Source organism: Protopterus annectens, chromosome 8.part0 (genome assembly GCF_019279795.1).
Source record: "Protopterus annectens isolate FY-2018-M chromosome 8.part0, PAN1.0, whole genome shotgun sequence".
Lineage (NCBI taxonomy): Eukaryota > Metazoa > Chordata > Ceratodontiformes > Protopteridae > Protopterus > Protopterus annectens.
In genome coordinates this window covers 1,330,653,437-1,330,671,212 of record NC_056741.1, presented here as the reverse complement: position 1 = coordinate 1,330,671,212, position 17,776 = coordinate 1,330,653,437, and the positions used below count along the sequence as shown (strand labels likewise).

The window sequence follows — 17,776 nt, the reverse complement described above, 5'->3', positions numbered from 1 at the left end:
TATTTTAATATGTGATTTGTATTTTTTTCTAAAGGCAGACTAGATAGTATTTCTGCAGTGTTAGTGTTATTGTCATATCTATTATGACTGCTAGCTATTAAAAAAATCAAATCCCGGTTTACTGGAAAAGGATGAGGCATATATTTTCCAGGAAAGCTACAGAGAAACTCCAAAACCGACTAAAATATTATGTGGCAATGTAGTGACGGGATTTAATTTATTAAAGATGTATGCGCAAACTTAAAATGACGTACTGACCCAGTGGCCTAATGGATAAGGCATCAGCCTCCGGAGCTGGGGATTGTGGGTTCGAGTCCCATCTGGGTCGGTTACTTTTTATAATATAAGCACAGTTTTTCTGCAGTTTTCATACAGTAGAAGAACACAGAAATTTAACTTTAAAATGTGCTTGGCATTCAACTTTTCAACCAGTTTATTATTGCATGCAACAGGATATATAAACTGTGATCCATGAGCACAAGAATTTAATTTTGCTACTTCAGATGGAGTGAAACATCATGATCTGATTTAAAAATAATTTGGCTCATACTTGCATGGCTTGCATCAGGAGAAGCAGCCCCCCCCCAGTGTATGAAATTAGTTTTGTTTTTTTCAAATAAAAGAAGAAAGTTGTTACCTTAGGGTGTTCTCTGCTTAATTCAATAAACAGATTAAACTACAGTTATTAAAACTTGCATATTCTATTTTTATTGTACTTCTAAAGAATGAGCACCACCGTATTTCTTTACAAAAGGCCAATTGCCTACTAGTTGAACCTCAGTCAACACTTCCCTTCATCAACATTGTGATATCTCTATGAGTAACAAATTGTCAAATTTTCTTTCTATATCCACATAAAAATGTGGATGACTCTCCATCACGTGTCACAGAGTGCCTTTTCTATTAAAAAACATCTGTAGAAAAATAGCACCAGCAAATGGAATACCCTAACAATAGACATCATAAATGAAACAAACTACCCTATTTTTAGAACCAAATTACTAAAGTATTAAATTCTGGTTAGTGAATGCTGTATGCTGATGTTTAAAAAATGCCAGCAAGTATAAACTCTCTGTCAAACTATTCCCTCTCCTATCAAGGCCCTTATTTTATTTGTTCCTCTCAGTCTGTGTAAAAAAAATATCTGATTATTTTTAATTAATTGGTATAAGTTGAGCTTCCTCCTCACCATTTAATTAATCTGTTAATTAATTAGTCTGCATTCTGTATTAACATTCTTGTCATTTAAAAGAAAAATCTTGTGGTTAACTGTTCCTAATCATATTCCTAGTAAAACATTTACATATATCTAACTTTAGACGAGGACACGTCTCTAAAACCTTAAAACTATACATTTTATAAATATCAAATTGTTACGTGTTAAGCTATAATGCAAATTGTATTAGTGTAGAAATATAAAGTCTGTAAATCATACATGTTGTCTAGTAAAATGATAATTTTTTTGTTTTGTCATTTTTGTTGGAAATAATGTTGAATGTATTAATGTAAATAGTCCTATAAACAGTTTACTGCCTAATTACCCTGATAATGACTTAAAATGGTCCAGGGACTAGTCCACCTACTGGGTAAACAAATCAAGTGAATACATTAATTTACATTACACAATTGTAGTGCTCTCAAAATGTAGTATTTTCCAGAGTTAAATTTATGGGTGTGTAATGCTTGACAAGTAAGTGGTAAGTGGTGTACATCTCAGCATTTATAATCATAGTAGGAGAACCATCAAAAATCAAAGCACAAGATCCAAAATCTTAGCACTTAAAACCAGGTAATATGTAAATTCATACCCTGGTGGCTGAGAGCATAATGCACACATTTTTCCCTCTTGGGGAGATATGACCTTTAAAATTAGGACCAATTCTACAAATCATGATAAACTTAGACAGCTAAATATTGCTGCAATTCCAACACTTTAAATACACTTTAAATACAACTATCTAACCCTCTCTACATTCTCCTAGAATTATTCCCCTAGTGTATGTATTTATTTGGCATAGGACTGTCTGACTTCATTTGTATTTATAAATTGTGCATGGGAAGAAGAAGGTACCTAGCCCTTGCATACTTGATACCTGGCTGGGGTATTTATTTTTGGTAGTTAGTAGTCCTGAAATACTCCTGCCTCTGTAGTGTTTGTCTGAGATTTATTCATCACACATAGCTGTTTTTACGAACTATGCTGCTTATATGTATTTAGCAAATGTTCTTATCCTGCATTATTACCTTGTGATATTTGCTACAAGTGTGTATGTTTTTAGTTGTATTGTATTTTAGCAAATGTTCTTATCCTGCATTTTACCTTGTGATATTTGCTTCAAGTGTGAATGTTTTACAGAAACTGCTATCTATTGCATTTTTTCTGTTTTCCTACAGTCTTTGTTACACTATACCATAATCCTTTTCTTCTCCCTCCCTTCCTAGCTCTGAAGCCTGTTGACCACCTGAAGGTCTGGGTTTGTTTAACCTACCAAAGACTCCAGTCACCTACCCTACCTACGCAATTTACACTTTATATTCCTGGATAGACTTCTCCTGAAAGACGCAAGAAAGTACGTCCTACAAACTCTTAAAGGTTTTTAACCACTACATGTATGCTTCTTGCACCCTGAAGTATTGCTTATCTCTAAGCAAGAACTGCCAGCAGCCACCCATAGCCTCTCCCTTCCCTTGACTACCTGCAACCCTAACTACCTACTCTACACCACATTTGCACAATCAGTCAGTTATCCTGGTAGCAATTACCTGCTGTGTCCACTAGGTGGCTCCCTTCACCTGGAACTGCTTATCCCTCTAAACTTTTCTTCCAGCATATTAATTCCTAGTGTTTCCCACTATCTGTTAGCCTTTTTCAGCATCTTCCTCCTTGCTCCTTTCTCTATCTTACTCAACCTTACCTCACACACTACTTACAACAAGTATTCTTCCATCCCCTGGACTACTTACCTTCAAATTAAGCACCTCTTAGATTGTTTTCCTCTCAACTTCTCTGCTTTGGCTCTACCCGCTCCGTTCGCCCTGCGGGCTCACTCCGCTCCCCACCCTACCCCCAATTCCCACCCACCCCCGGGGTCCTACATTTATCTTCCCTCTAGACACACCTCTTACTTCATCCTCCCAATCATACTCACATCCTTACTAATTGGGTACCACCCCACACTTAACCACACCTATTCCTAAACTCTAACCAGCCTAACACCTCCCTCACTAACACACCTTACAAACCTCTACCCCTACCACAAACTCAAACCCACAACTACACTATCATGACCATAACTACACTCCACTCACAACTAAGATTACCTATCTGCTTCTTACTTACATCCCTCCTAATCACCACCTACCTCCTAACCTCCTATGAACACTCTATTTCATTTTCTCTCTCACTTCCTTCAAAGCATACCAGTACACCAACAACATCCACACCTCCTTCCTTCTTACATACCCCCTCACAATCCAATTACCTACTTGCCAAATACCACAGACTATTACACTGCAAACTACTAAAAACAAAGCTAAAGAAGTCACTTTACACCTTCCAAAAACATATAATTGAAAACTATCTTACACTACTCCATCTACTACAAGATGGTGATATACACCCCAACCCAGGCCCACAAACTACTAATATCAAAACACACACAAATCATAACATCCCCTTCTCTCCTTCTTCCACTACACCCTCTAACTTATTAACTCTGGCCCATCTCAACATACGCAGCATTTGTAACAAAGTTAGCCAACTCCATGCCCTATTAGAAGTTCACAAATTTGATATACTATGCTTATCAGAAACTTGGCTAAAACCTGCAATTAAAGACATTGAAATTACCCCACCTGGATATAACATTTACAGATTAGATCGTACCTCCAGGAAGGGAGGTGGTGTAGCTATCCTATATAAAACATACTTGAAGCTTACCCTTCTTGACCTTACCTTCATTCAAAACGATAACACTGAAATAATCTGCTCCAAAATTCAAATAAACACTACTAAAGCTATTAATATAATCTGTGCATATCTCCCCCCTGGAAATAACATCCCTACTTTAGAGCAACTTCTTGAACAACTCTCTAATAACCTCCCTCAAGAAACACTGCTCCTTGGGGACTTTAACATTGATTGGAAAACTTGTAACAATGTTAACCCTACTTCCCATATAAACCTTTATGGTTTCAAACAACTAATTGATAGCCCCACTAGAATAAACAATAAAAGTACAAAGGAAACTACCTTAGACTGGATTCTTACAAACTCACCCCTACAAACCTACCATACTGGCATCCTTCCTGATGACCTCAGCGATCACTCACTTACCTATGTCATTAGATCTAAAACTAATGTAAACTTACCTACCTCTCACAAAACACTATATTCAAAAAAACAATTTAATCCTGAACAGTTTCAAACTGATCTGTCACTATATGACTGGTCCCCTCTTAGACACCTCTCACTGAACAATGCAGTTGAACATTTTAACTCTGCATTCCTTGCAATCTTAAATCAACATGCCCCGAGTCGTACCATTAGAACAAAGACCAAAACAGCACCTTGGCTAACCTCCAATACTAAACAAAAAATCAAACTTAGAAATAAAGCTTGGAAAACATGGCTCCTCTAGAAACCCAACAGATCATCAAACCTTTAGAGAGCTCAGAAACAACACCAAAAAAGCCATCCTATCAGATAAGAAAAATTACTACTTTGAACTTCAGCAAACCACCAAAAAACAACCAAAAAAGTTCTGGTCTACCATTAATAATCTACTCACCCCAGGCAAAGTAGTTACACCACACCCACAGAATTTAGACCCTGATAATCCCTCTTTAATTGCCAATAACTTCAATACCTTCTTTACTACCTCCATACAAAGTCTAGCCAACCACCTATCTCCTGACTCATCCCAACTCCTCTTAAGTAACATCAACAACTCCCTACTTCCCCTTAAATTTCAACCCATACCTACCTCTTATATACAATCTCTCTTACAAAAACTTAAACCAACTACCCCCTCAGCAGACAAGCTTCCTGCAGAATTCCTGCAAATAGCAGCTAAATCTATTGCTTATCCTGTTTCTATCCTAATAAACCGATCTATAAATGAAAGTACTTTTCCAGAAATCTGGAAAATATCACACATTATACCCTTACACAAAGGAGGCAAATCCACTGACCTCTCTAACTATCGCCCTATAGCCCTATTATCTCCTCTAGCCAAAATCATGGAAAAATGTATACACAAACAACTACTTAACCATCTCCTTCATAACAATCTACTAGCTAACACTCAGCATGGGTTCAGACCCTCACATAGTACCACCACTGCACTACTCTCATTTACCAACACCATCAACTCTAACCGCAACAACAACAAACTAACCTCTGCTCTTTTCCTAGACCTGTCAAAAGCCTTTGACATGGTCAACCACACACTTCTTCTACACATACTAAAATCCCTTGAATTGGCCTCCTCTTCCTTATCCTGGTTCTCATCCTATCTTGAAAACCGACAACAAGCAGTACTATGGAAAAACTCTCTATCTACTCTACTGCCTATCTCTTTAGGTGTACCTCAAGGATCTATACTAGGCCCATTCCTATTCTCCATTTTTATTAATGATCTCCAGTCATCTATCCAGAACACAACCTGCATTCAATATGCAGATGATTCTACCATTATATGCACAGCTTCCACTCATACTGAACTCCAGTCATTGACACAATCTACCTTTTCATCAGTAGAAGAGTGGTTCTCAAAAAGATGTCTTCTCCTGAACCCCAAGAAAACAAAACTGCTACTTTTCACCCCTACCCATAAATCTTCTCAACTTCACTTCACTGTTACTGCAAGTGACAACTCCGTCAGCTCCCGTGATTGTACTACCAAACTGCTAGGTGTTACTATTGATAATAATCTTAACTATGATTACCACATCAATAACACTATAAAAGCAGTTAATAAAAGATTGGTTCACTGTACAGAATTAAACCTTTCCTTACACCAGAAGCACGGACCACCTTAGCACAATCTCATCTCATCTCTACACTAATGTATGCTTCTTCTATCTACACTAATCTCGAAAAGCAACCTAAAGAAACTGACTACATCCTACCACAATATAGCTCGCTTTGCCACAGCATCCCAGTATAGAACTCACCACTGTCTCAACCTAAAACACTTACACTGGCTAGAACTTCCTAACAAGCTCAAATATCAACAACTCTTAATAACTCATAACATTTTGTACCAACCTTTAAAGACTCCTGCTCTTAATAACCTCCTAATCCCCTATAATAACTTGAAACAGCTGCGCTCCGCTGAAAAGCTACAGGTCAACACAACTAGAATTACAAATTCAGCAGGTAACTGCCTTTTCTCCAACTCAGTTGGCAAAATATGGAATAACCTCCCCTCACACATCACCTCACTAGCCTCCTTTCCTCTTTTCAAAAAACAACTTCTTGTATATCTGAACAACTTTTGGCTCTGTTCCTGTACAAATCCAGGCTAATATACTTTCATCTTTCTTCTATTATATTCCCAGTTATCTAAATTGCAACCTTTCTCTAGTATATCAAAGGACCTAATTGTACCGTAATGAATTACTGTCTCTCTTAAAATGTGGATAGTAATATGACTTTTTATTACTTGATCTAGACTGATATCTAAGCATTTTTGCTCAATGTATGTAACAAACGTAATTATTGTAAATGATTTAATCATTAATTCTTATAACCTTGTTTTATAACCTTGTTTTATCTTGGAGCTTTTCTCCCCGGGCCTCCACTGAAAATGGAAATTATCCAGTTGGACTAGCCCGGTCAACAAATGTAAAATAAAATAAATAAATAAAATAAATAAAACAAGCAGCTATCAATATGCATACTATTCTAAGAAAAATGCAAGTAAAATATATGCTGCATACAAGCAGAATGCTAATTAAACATATACAGAAAGCAAATGTATAGTACATTCCTGTAATTAACGAAACTATAACAAACCAATTCACTGATGCCACTGTCACATATCCAGCACATTTGCAATATGAGATGTTTATGTGCACCTTTGTGATCATTGTTCACTCAGTTCCTTATACATTTCTGACCATGTGAGGGCTAACCCTGACTCCAGGCATGACTCATAAACTATTGTTTCTCTTACTATAGCATAGTACACAGTAAAAAGCTTTCCACAGTTATATCAAGTGCTCAATATTGTACATGCAAAGGCTTCAAAATTCAGTTTTATCCAGCCTGAATATTTCTGCTGAACAGTGAAAGATGGAATAATATAGTTCTCTAGCTTTTTAACAAACATACCAATATTTCATTTAAGAACATTTGTTACATACATATTTTCAGTCATATAAAACATGCTCATACTGGACCACATTAAATATCATGCTATAAAATCATCTCCACACACTCCTACACAGTGACAGAGGCTGGTACTTTTTGCAAAATGCACAAGTTAATTTCAGACTTGCACAACAATTTTCAAAATGTAAAGTGTTCACTGCTGCTCGTGTTATATGTTTGCAAATGACCCAATGTCTTAATTGTTAAAAACCTTACCTAGAGATATGATGGATCTGCTATCAGCCCAGCATTGAGTAGGCAAATGGCAGCAGCTGACCCCTTGTTTATCTTATTGGCGGGTGTTTAGTATTTCACAAAACACATTAGCAGTAGCACGTTGATCATAATAAAACAACAGCAATCAGTGAGTAATCGTCAGGCACAGATATTACTATTTTAGCACAATGGCAAGCTGATTAGTCAAACATTGTCTGAAAGCAGCCACAAACTTTCTGGCATTATCCCAGGCAGTGTGCAGTCACTTTTTTCTTCTTTTGAGTGTTGCTGTCTTACAATGAAGTCACTGCATATCTCTCATTCTCACTAATGCTCAGTGTAATATATATGTAATATACCAGTGAATTATATTTACCACAAACCACTCAGATAAAGTAGAATCATACATTTTATTTATATTTAAATACTCTTTTTTAAACTTAGCTATATTTTGTATAATAGCAATAAATCTCACCGGCGTGAGATAAATGCTGGATTTACTGATATTGCATGATTCAACCTTAACTATGCTGTTACATGTAAACCCATGCCATTATGAACAAATCCAACACAATTCAGAATCCATCCATACTGTTGTGATCAAATCCAGGTGTAACCATGTAGTTTTGATTAAATACAACATACAATATACTCCCTTGGATAAATCCAGAATGCCCTACATTCCACTGAAATGTATTGTTTCTTTATAAAATTGGCGTATAATGTTAAAAATTTAAAAAAATATACACATACTTCATTTCACCTGCAGCAAGAGTAAAGACTATCATCACAGCTAAGGACCTATCAGCTTTTGAGTTTCTTTCCTGTTTAGATTATAAGTAATTGATTTAGCTTGACACTTTAACGTATGGTATACTGTATAGGCTGGTGGGAGGAATCAAACTTTTTTTTCCCTTTTACTAAATGCAAAATGTGTTCTTTAAAATGACACAGTGTTATTTTTTTCCTTACAAACGAAACAAGATTCACTTACTGGGAATCCCACTGAATGAGATCTAGTGTAAAAGAGGTGCTCTGAGAGCTTGGAATATGGATACAATTTATTTTCCAAACACCATCATTGAATTATCACTTGTGACATAGGCACATTTACATTGATATAAAAGTAATCAAATTATATTAATATAACAAATATTATACTTCACATATATTGCTATATATCATATAACCTAAGCAATATTACACACATTATTCAATTCCTGCTTTTTTTAAAACAAGAAACATCTTCATTAAACCATCACTTACTTACTACATAGGCAATCATACATTTATATAAATGAAAACAAACCACACCGATACAATCCTAGTCACAAGCATTTTACATCACAAACCATACTGACACACTCCTACTTGCAAACATTATACATCACTTATAATCTACCCAATCTTTCTCACTCAAACATTACACAGCTCATTTCTGTCTTGCTGCTGTTTAGGCCTCATTCCTCCCTTGTATGTATTGTTCCCACAATTCCTATTTTTTTCCTATGTAGTTTGCTCCTACCCTTTTCTAAAGATCTCAATTCCAGTTGTTTTATATCTGTTACTGTTTTCACTACTTCCAGTATAGTTGGTTTAGATTCTGATTTCCATTTTGTAGTAATTGCTTTTTCGTAGCCACCATTATTAGACACAACAAGGCCTTAGCATGTTTAGGCAATTCTGATTTTGTATCATAGTTCAGAAGCATCATCTCCCTAACTTAGACCAATCTGCCCACCTAGCATCTCCAACAGTGCATCCCGCAGGGAATCCTTAAAGTCCGCCAACTCACTGCACTCCTAGAAAATATGTTCTCAATTACCTCTTTCTTTCTCTTCATACCTCCAACACTTACTGTCTACCTGAGGAAAAATTCTTTGGAGTCTACTTGGAGTATAAAAAATATCTATGTAAATATTTCCAGGCAAAAATACTGAATCTTCTAGATTTTGTTGCATATTTGGGTGACATACATCTATCCTCCTATTGTTTCTTTGTGAATTGCTTATCAAATCTCTCTTCCCAATCTTTTCTAACCTCCTCTGATTGATTCTTGTAGTTATCATGCAATATTTTATACGCTAGAATGTGGAGACAATTTGGCACAAACAGATGTATAGACGGTCTAGGTCAAGACCAGCAAATATTCCATATTTGCCATGTTTCAAGTCAAGAAAACATTGATAAATTAGATGCACAAGACAGAAAACAGGTGAATGGATCAGTACATGTTAACCCTAATCCATTTTATCTGTATCTAGGAATTCTGAGTAGAAGACAACACAGAAAGTTAATTATAAAAGTTAAATACAGTGATGCTGGCTCAGGGTGCTTTTGGTTAATGGCTGTGCATAATAATAGAAACAATAGGATTCACTTGTGTCTTTGCAATGAGAAGACGAAGATGGACCATTCACAGACAACATTCATCCAGAGTTCCTCAGTGTTCACGGTCCAGAGAAGCAATAAACAGGGGCAAATGGAGTACAGAAAGATTGACAGCATGGCCATCATGGGAGCACCATTTGCAGCATGAATTAACATCTCACTAGGTATTGAACAAGTCACTATGCTATCAATAAGGGAAAAAATGCTGCTTCTTATTTCCCCAGTATAACAGGCAGTATACTAAAAGCAAGCAACACTTTTTTCTTTTATTCTTTTTACTTTACAGGTTGCTAGAATAGTATGCAATCTCCATCTGGAAATAGACAACACTGTCTCTAAACAGCATTATTCTGGAGTGTACCCCAACATCTCCTTTACTGACTCTATATATGTGCATAAAATAATATTGATAATTTGCCAGTGGGGAAGAAACTCCTACTTGGAAAACATGGGTTTATATCTATGTCCTGCAGTACTGGCACCCTTTCTGAAGTCCCTCAAGTGGTGCTAAATACTTTTCAGCATCTGTTATTGGTCTGTTTGGCCACAATTAGGTCCAACAATCCACTTTCTCATTGGCTGTACACTTGAACCATTGATTGAATGATAATCAGAGCCATATGAGGGTAGATCAGAACAGCACACCAAGCATGCTTTATGAGACTAAATGTATAGCATTTGAGGGGCATAGTAAGTAGTTTGATATGGCAATGGTTTGTATGAGAGGTATTGTAGAGGTTTTAGAAAAGGTCATAGTACTTCACTGTGTGACAACCTGTTTCAATGAATGGAGTCAGAACATCTGACGTGCAGTTTCCATTGATCTTTCCAAGCCCTTTGATTGTGTCTTACACCATCTCCTGGCTAATAAATTCTGTTTATGTGGCCCCAGTCCACCCTTCGAGGATCTATTAACTACCTCCAAACATATACTTTCGAGTAACAGTTGATCAAGGACATTTCAAGCATCAGTTTTTCAAATCTGGTTTCTCTCAAGGCTCTGACATTGGTCTTTTGATTTTTATTCTTTATACAAACTGACCATCTCCCATGCAAATATAAGCATGTTCTTATATGTTGATGACATGGCAATCTGGATCCAATATGGATGCATGAAACAAACCACTATATACCTAAACAGCAAATTGTCACAGTTATCCAATGAATGTGAGCAACTGTGCTGCAAAATCTAATCTAGGCAAAACTGAAAGCATGCTCTTTTCCAATCAAAAGTGCAACAACCAATGGGTCATCTCGGGGCTAGATGGTCAGCTATTAGAAATATCCTTATCTATAATGATTTTGGAATCTGGCTCAGTTCTTCAATAATCTACTCCACTAATGTAAATAAATTAACCTGAAGAATCCCAGAATTACTTTATGCATGCTACAGTGCCCCCCCTTTACTGATCAACAGTTATAAACATTTAATAGGTATATGTGTTTGTCTCCCTACTTTTAAATATGGATGACCAGTTCTTGGTGTTACCTCATCTCTTAACCTACAAGGACTTCCAATCTTAGCAAAATAAAATCTACACTTTCATCACTGGAGTACCTAGAAAGCAGCACTGCTATTGTCAGACTACCCAGGAAGAAGGATGGTAAACCACTAACCTTCATTGTTCACTGTTCAGTGACAACTGACAAACCACTTTTCAAAATCATAATTCTAGTTCATCAGCCTTCATTTCATCAGGCATTACCAGTTAAAACCTCCAATCAAACTCTGAGAACTTCCTATGCCTCCAGTATCTTCCATGAAGTGCCACTTTGTACATTAACTGATACTATCAACTCTTTTTCATGAAAGCCACAGTTGTGTGACAAATCCTACTAAGTGCAATAAGACTTCTAACAAGCTGTCTACTTTCTCCTCACATCACAAAACCTATCACAAACAGAAGACTACGTTGTGTTAGTTTTGCACTACTTCATATATTTACTATGTGGTTTCTGCACTTGGGTGTCATCTATTGGCATCCAACCTTACATTGAAAGTTACTAAGAAGACATTTTCCATAGATTTGCATAATACTCATCTGTTTAGTGCACTTATCTGACTTTAGTGTTATATACCTATTTCTTGAATTCATTTTTCATTGTTTAACCGAATGTACACTTTTTTAATTGTAATGTACCTGAGATAATCTAGTTTATTTAGGTCATTAGTGAAAAGGGGGGCTCTTGTAGTCCACTTCACTATAAAACAAAAATAAAATAAATAACATTTACATAACATAACATAATAAATAATTTGCCATTAGCAGATGACCATGTGTTTTAACTGTGCCATGGAAAGTTCCTGTGACAGAAAAAGTGGTTTAACTCTGAAGAGTGATATTTGTTGCTTTTAATCAATAATATAGTCTAGATTAATTTGCATGTTTCAAGTTTGGGGTGAAAATACTGAATTGGAAAAGGCTAGGCTAGGAAAATGAGACTGAAACTTAACTTCTACCTACAGCTATTATTTTCTGTAGCTTTTTGCCTCAGATTTTCAAGATGTTTTATGACTATATGTTATAAGTTTATACATTTTAGCAATAGTTAGATATTTGGGGTAAATGTCACATGAATGGCTAAAGAAGAGTTGTAGTGAAAACTCTGAAATCTATTTTCATGAAGATTTTTTGTAAAACATTTAAGTATAAAAAATAACTCTTGTAAGATATGAACTGGAACTGGAAAAAGGAATAAGATACAGTCAATCTAACTGAGAGACAGAAAAAAAAAAGCGTAGGAATTGACTAGAAGGACCAGGAGTTCCTTGGACCTGAACTAGAATCTGAGGTTGGGTGATGGAGATGAACAGGAAGAAGACCAGCAACACTGAAATTAGTGAATAGATGTGAGATTATAAAGCATCAATTACATTTGTGAAACATGGCTTTGCAAGAAAAAGGGGAAAATTGGATTTTTGTTGACTTTGTTAAACTTGAGGAGGACTGTAAAGTATGTATCCCTCTTTGTGTCTTTAATGTTTGGAAGGACACTAAGGGAAAGGAAGAAGGGGAACTGTAAGTGAATCAATTTTTGTTCTTACATTATTTTCATAAAACATTGTTGTATAAATTGGATGTTATATACTAAAGCATTTTCAGATATTGCTGTGTGTGATAAAGATACTAAAGTAAGCAAGTACTCTTTTTTTTCTTCTTCTTTTTTAGTTTTAAGAAATGTAGACATTATAATGTAAAAGAGAACAAAGGCTAGACAAAAGCAAGTTTAAGTTAATATGTTTTAATCTTGGGTTGTTGAAGTGGGGATGGGGTGTAAAAGTGCATAGATTATAATATATGTAGAGCTGATATGTTTTGTCTTACTTTTGCATAAGTGAATGTCTAGATTAAAGCCCTTGGCTTAATCTAGTAACATTTTTTTATTTTTTTATGTGTGTAAGCAAGTAAATAAGGGAACACTTAATGTACTGAAAAGTTTTCCTTTAGTAAACAAATGCTCAGTTTGAGAAGTCTGTAGCTGAGGGGAGATGTACATTTTATTCTTAGGTTTTTATGGAGCAAGCTGCAATAAAAGCCAAATCACATATTTTAAGTCTAAAAGTTAATGTTTTCTGAAAACATACAATCATTTTCACATGAGGGATAAAGATAAGACAAGAATATATAGAGACTAGTGTAAGTAGGAGCACATACTATAACATGTTTTAGCATTGATAACCTTAATTTTAGGTTAGGTTTTGCCTATGTGTGCAGCTATCAATTCAGGGCAATTGTTCCTATCAGGAGGGTTAAACTTCATTATTTGAATATGTACAGAGTTTTTTGTGCTTGTTTTAAGTTAATAGATTCTGGGGGGTGTTTTGGGTGTGTGTGTGTGTTTTTTTTTACGGCTTTTGTTAAAGCAAAAATCTTGTAAAATTTGGCATAGGTTCAAATGGAGATGAGAAGAAACAACTGAACAAAAGATACACATTTTAAAAAAGCTGTTATATGTGATAGGTGAGAATAATAACTTCTTATCATAATGACTACACTAGAAACTTTATTTTGGAAGGTGAATGGCCTCATAGGTATATATAAAAGGAAAGAGTATTGAAGGGTTGTCTGTGTATATGTGGCAGTTGCTACACTGCGTCAGAATGCCCAAGTGCACCAGGTTGATAGGAGAAAGCACAGAGAACTGCCCTTTAATCCTGCCAGGAGGGGCGGTTATAACTACTAAGTACTGGAGCTATTTCCGTGAAGAACAACTAGTGCTGATGGCACTTAGGTGTGCTACAATAATTGCTACAAAACCTGTTGAAGTGCAAAGCGATTAAGCTATTTGAAGTGCAAGAGAGAAAAAACTAGCAAGATTAAAGGGAAAAACTGAAGAGCAGACTTTCTGGCAACAGTAATAGTTTACCTCAGCTTGGCTGAACTTAATCAAGCGTAAACCTGCACAAACACGGGCTTTTAAACCAGAAAGTTGAAAGGGATGGAAAAACTGCCCAAACAGCCAATAAACTACAATTTCTGGGCCAGAAACAACTCCTCTTTTGAAAGATAGGCTATCTAGTGCTTACCACTCCCACTGATAAGCTAGAAGGCTTCCCTCCAACACAGAAAGTCTTGGGGGCTTAGAAGCTTACAAACAGTCCTGGACACAGCAAATCTGTATCTGGACTAGACTAGTTACAGGGAAGGTGGGAAACAAGCTTAGAACTTTTTTTTAACAGAAAAGCAAATAAAACAGCAGTAAAACAATTCAAATGCAGTGCAAGCTAGCACACGTGTAGCAATATTAAAGCAAATACAGTTTAAATAAATGCAATTAAATTTAAAAAAAATGACTAAAAACAAGTGCAGAAAGCAGTAAATTAGGAAAAAAATAAAATGGAGGGACTTAGAGTATCTCTTTCCCCTTCCTGGTGCTCTTTGAGTCTGCAGCACACCAAAACTGGATCCACAGAGCTTAAACAAGTGCATTGTCCATGTAGGTGTGAATGACCTGAGATGAACCTCCCTGGACTACATGAAAAGAGACATGGTAGAGTTCTTGGATTATGTGGCCCAGGCAGGTATGACCCTAGCCCTAAGCAGCATCCTACCATCACCCAGAATGATTCCATAGTACAAAGAAAAAAAAATTGACTTCAACAACTGGCTAAGTTTTTGGTGTCATTCTAAGGGGACCCAGTATCTGTCTGCTTGGGAAGACATGATTAACAGATTTCGATGTTTTGCCAGAGATGGCCTGCATCTGTCACCCCTGGGTTTCCGGGTACTGGCTAAGGCTCTTGCCACCCCTATAGTGCCTTTTTTAGGCAGTGTTCCAAAGATCAAATTACCACCATAACAGCTAGAAATAAATGCAATCTGAGGGTCATGTTATTCAATGCTAGAAGTCTAAATCTCAAGATGCACTTGCTCGAAGCACTCCTCAAAATGGAGAACATCAACATTTGTGCTGTAACGGAGACTTGGTTTAAAGTGGCAGATAGCACCCCTGTGCTACCAGGCTATGACTCATTCCACACCTTTCGTCCCCGAAACATGAATCATAGCTCCAAAGGCGGTGGTGTCGCTATATTCACAAAGGATATGCACACCTCCAGACTAGTAGCCCAGCATAATGCATTTGAGATACTTCAGGTACAACTAACATGGGTAAGATGGCGATCCAGGTCATAGCCTGCAATAAGTCCCCAACCATGTCCCTAGACTCTCACTCCACATTCCTAAGCACCCTGAAATCTATCAAGGTCCAACCCAACACTCTTATACTAGGAGACTTCAACCATCCCTCTATCAACTGGGAGAACTACTCAAGCACCAATACACTGGCCCAACGCTTCCTGGAACTCGTCAGTCCCAATTCCCTGAACCAGGTCATTCTGACCCGCACTAGATGAAGCAACATCCTTGACCTGGTTATTACTAACATGGGAGACCATTGCTCTACACCAGTAGTCAATCCCTCCCTGGTCAGATCTGACCATAAACTAATCACCATGGAAATCCACATCTTACCCACACCCCCTGCAAAGGTAATCACCTTGAAAGACTTCTCCAAAGCTGACTTTGGGCTCCTAAAAACAGAGGTGGATAAGTTCACGGCACCCATGCCAATGGAAAATAGCTGTATGAACATGTACATAAATGCATGGCACTAGCCACACCCAACAGAACCAAGACATTCTCCTCCAAAAAAAAGGAAACCAATCTGGTGGTCCCGTGTCATTAATAAACTCTACAACAGAAGGAAGAAACTGTTGCAGAAAAGGTAAAGTCTCAAGACTGGAAAAACTCCCTTATTAGCCTCAACAAAAAGTTGAGATCTCTCACCAAATCCTCTAAAGCCAGTTATGAAGGCAGAATTGCGGCAGACACTAAAAACAATCAGAAACCTTCTATAGTTATATCAGAACCTCCACGACAATACCCAGATTTGCTCTGTGTTACTGCACAATGGTACCTCCTATACTGAGCCAACAAATATTGCCAACATACTGGACGACAGATTCAGTGCCAACTTTACCCCTCTCTCCCCTGGAAGAAATCCAGGCACCCAGCATTACTGCAGCACAGGTTAAAGCTGCATTGTCCAAGGCCAAGAATACAGCTTCCATGGGACCAGATAATATCCCTAGCTGTGTTGTACATGAACTACAAAGCGAACTGGCACCACATCTGTGTTCCCTGTTCATTCACAGCCTCACTTCAGGCTTTGTCCCTACCGAATGGCGCACTGCTACAGCCATCCCTCTCCACAAAGGGGGAACAACTACAGACCCTAGGAATTATTGCCCCATTAGCCTGATGAGTCTGATATGTAAAGTTATGGAGCACATCATCATGGACTTGATTAACAAAGATATAGGAAATCTCTAAACTCTATACCCCAAGCAATTTGGCTTTGTGAAAGGGAGATCATGCCTGCTTAACCTGGTTGACTTCTTTGAGTCAGTCATTAGGGCTGTGGATGAAGGTAAGGCAGTGAATACAGCCTACCCTGATCTGGCCAAGGCCTTTGGTACCATTCTTCACTCTGGAATTATTGATAAACTCACCAAACTAGGCATCAACCCCTATATCACTAGGTGGTTTGCAAATTGGTTTACAGATAGAACACACAGTGTGAAAGTAGTAGACTCCAAGTCAGACTGCCACCAGTCACGAGTAGAGTCCCACTGGGTCCTCTCCTGTTCAGCATCTACTTCTCAGAAGTCCAGGCCAATACAAGGGGAGTCCAGCTGACCAAGTTTACAGACAACTGCAAGCTGGGAGCCATTATTAACTCCCCAAGTGATGCAGACATCCTACAGAAAGGCCTCACTGAGACCAATGACTGGTATCGAAACCATGGCCTTAAGTTTAATGCCAAAGAATGTGTTGTCGCCCCCTTTGGTAAAAACTCAGTTCCTACTAATTACCACATCGATGGGAGCCCACTGAACACTGTAGGTGTTATAAGAGATCTGGGGATGCAGGTTGACAGCAACCTCTCCTTCGACCACCACATTGGCACTGTGGTCAGAAAGTCCTTCTATGTGGCACATCTCATTACCAAGGGTTTTGCATCCAGGAAGAAAGCGGTCATCATCTCTCTCTACTCTTCCCTCATTAGACCAATCACTGAGTATAATGCCCCATTTGGCAAGTACCTCACTAGACACCTGCAACAGCTGGAAAGGCCACAGAATTACCTCATCAAGAGGATCCTAGGCATTAAATACATGTCCTACATGGACAGACTCAAAAGACTGCAGCTATTCTCTGTCTCATATCGCCTACTTAGAGGCGATCTTTGCTTGACTTACAAAGCATGTCTGACCAGCTCTGTTAG

The 17,776-nt window shown here is 37.5% G+C and overlaps 1 non-coding gene across 1 annotated transcript; it reads left to right on the top strand.

The window, feature by feature from the left end:
• The first annotated feature begins 255 nt into the window (after positions 1–255).
• TRNAR-CCG lies at positions 256–328 on the top strand. The gene has a single exon. It is a non-coding gene; the product is annotated as a tRNA-Arg (tRNA).
• Positions 329–17,776: the final 17,448 nt, after the last annotated feature.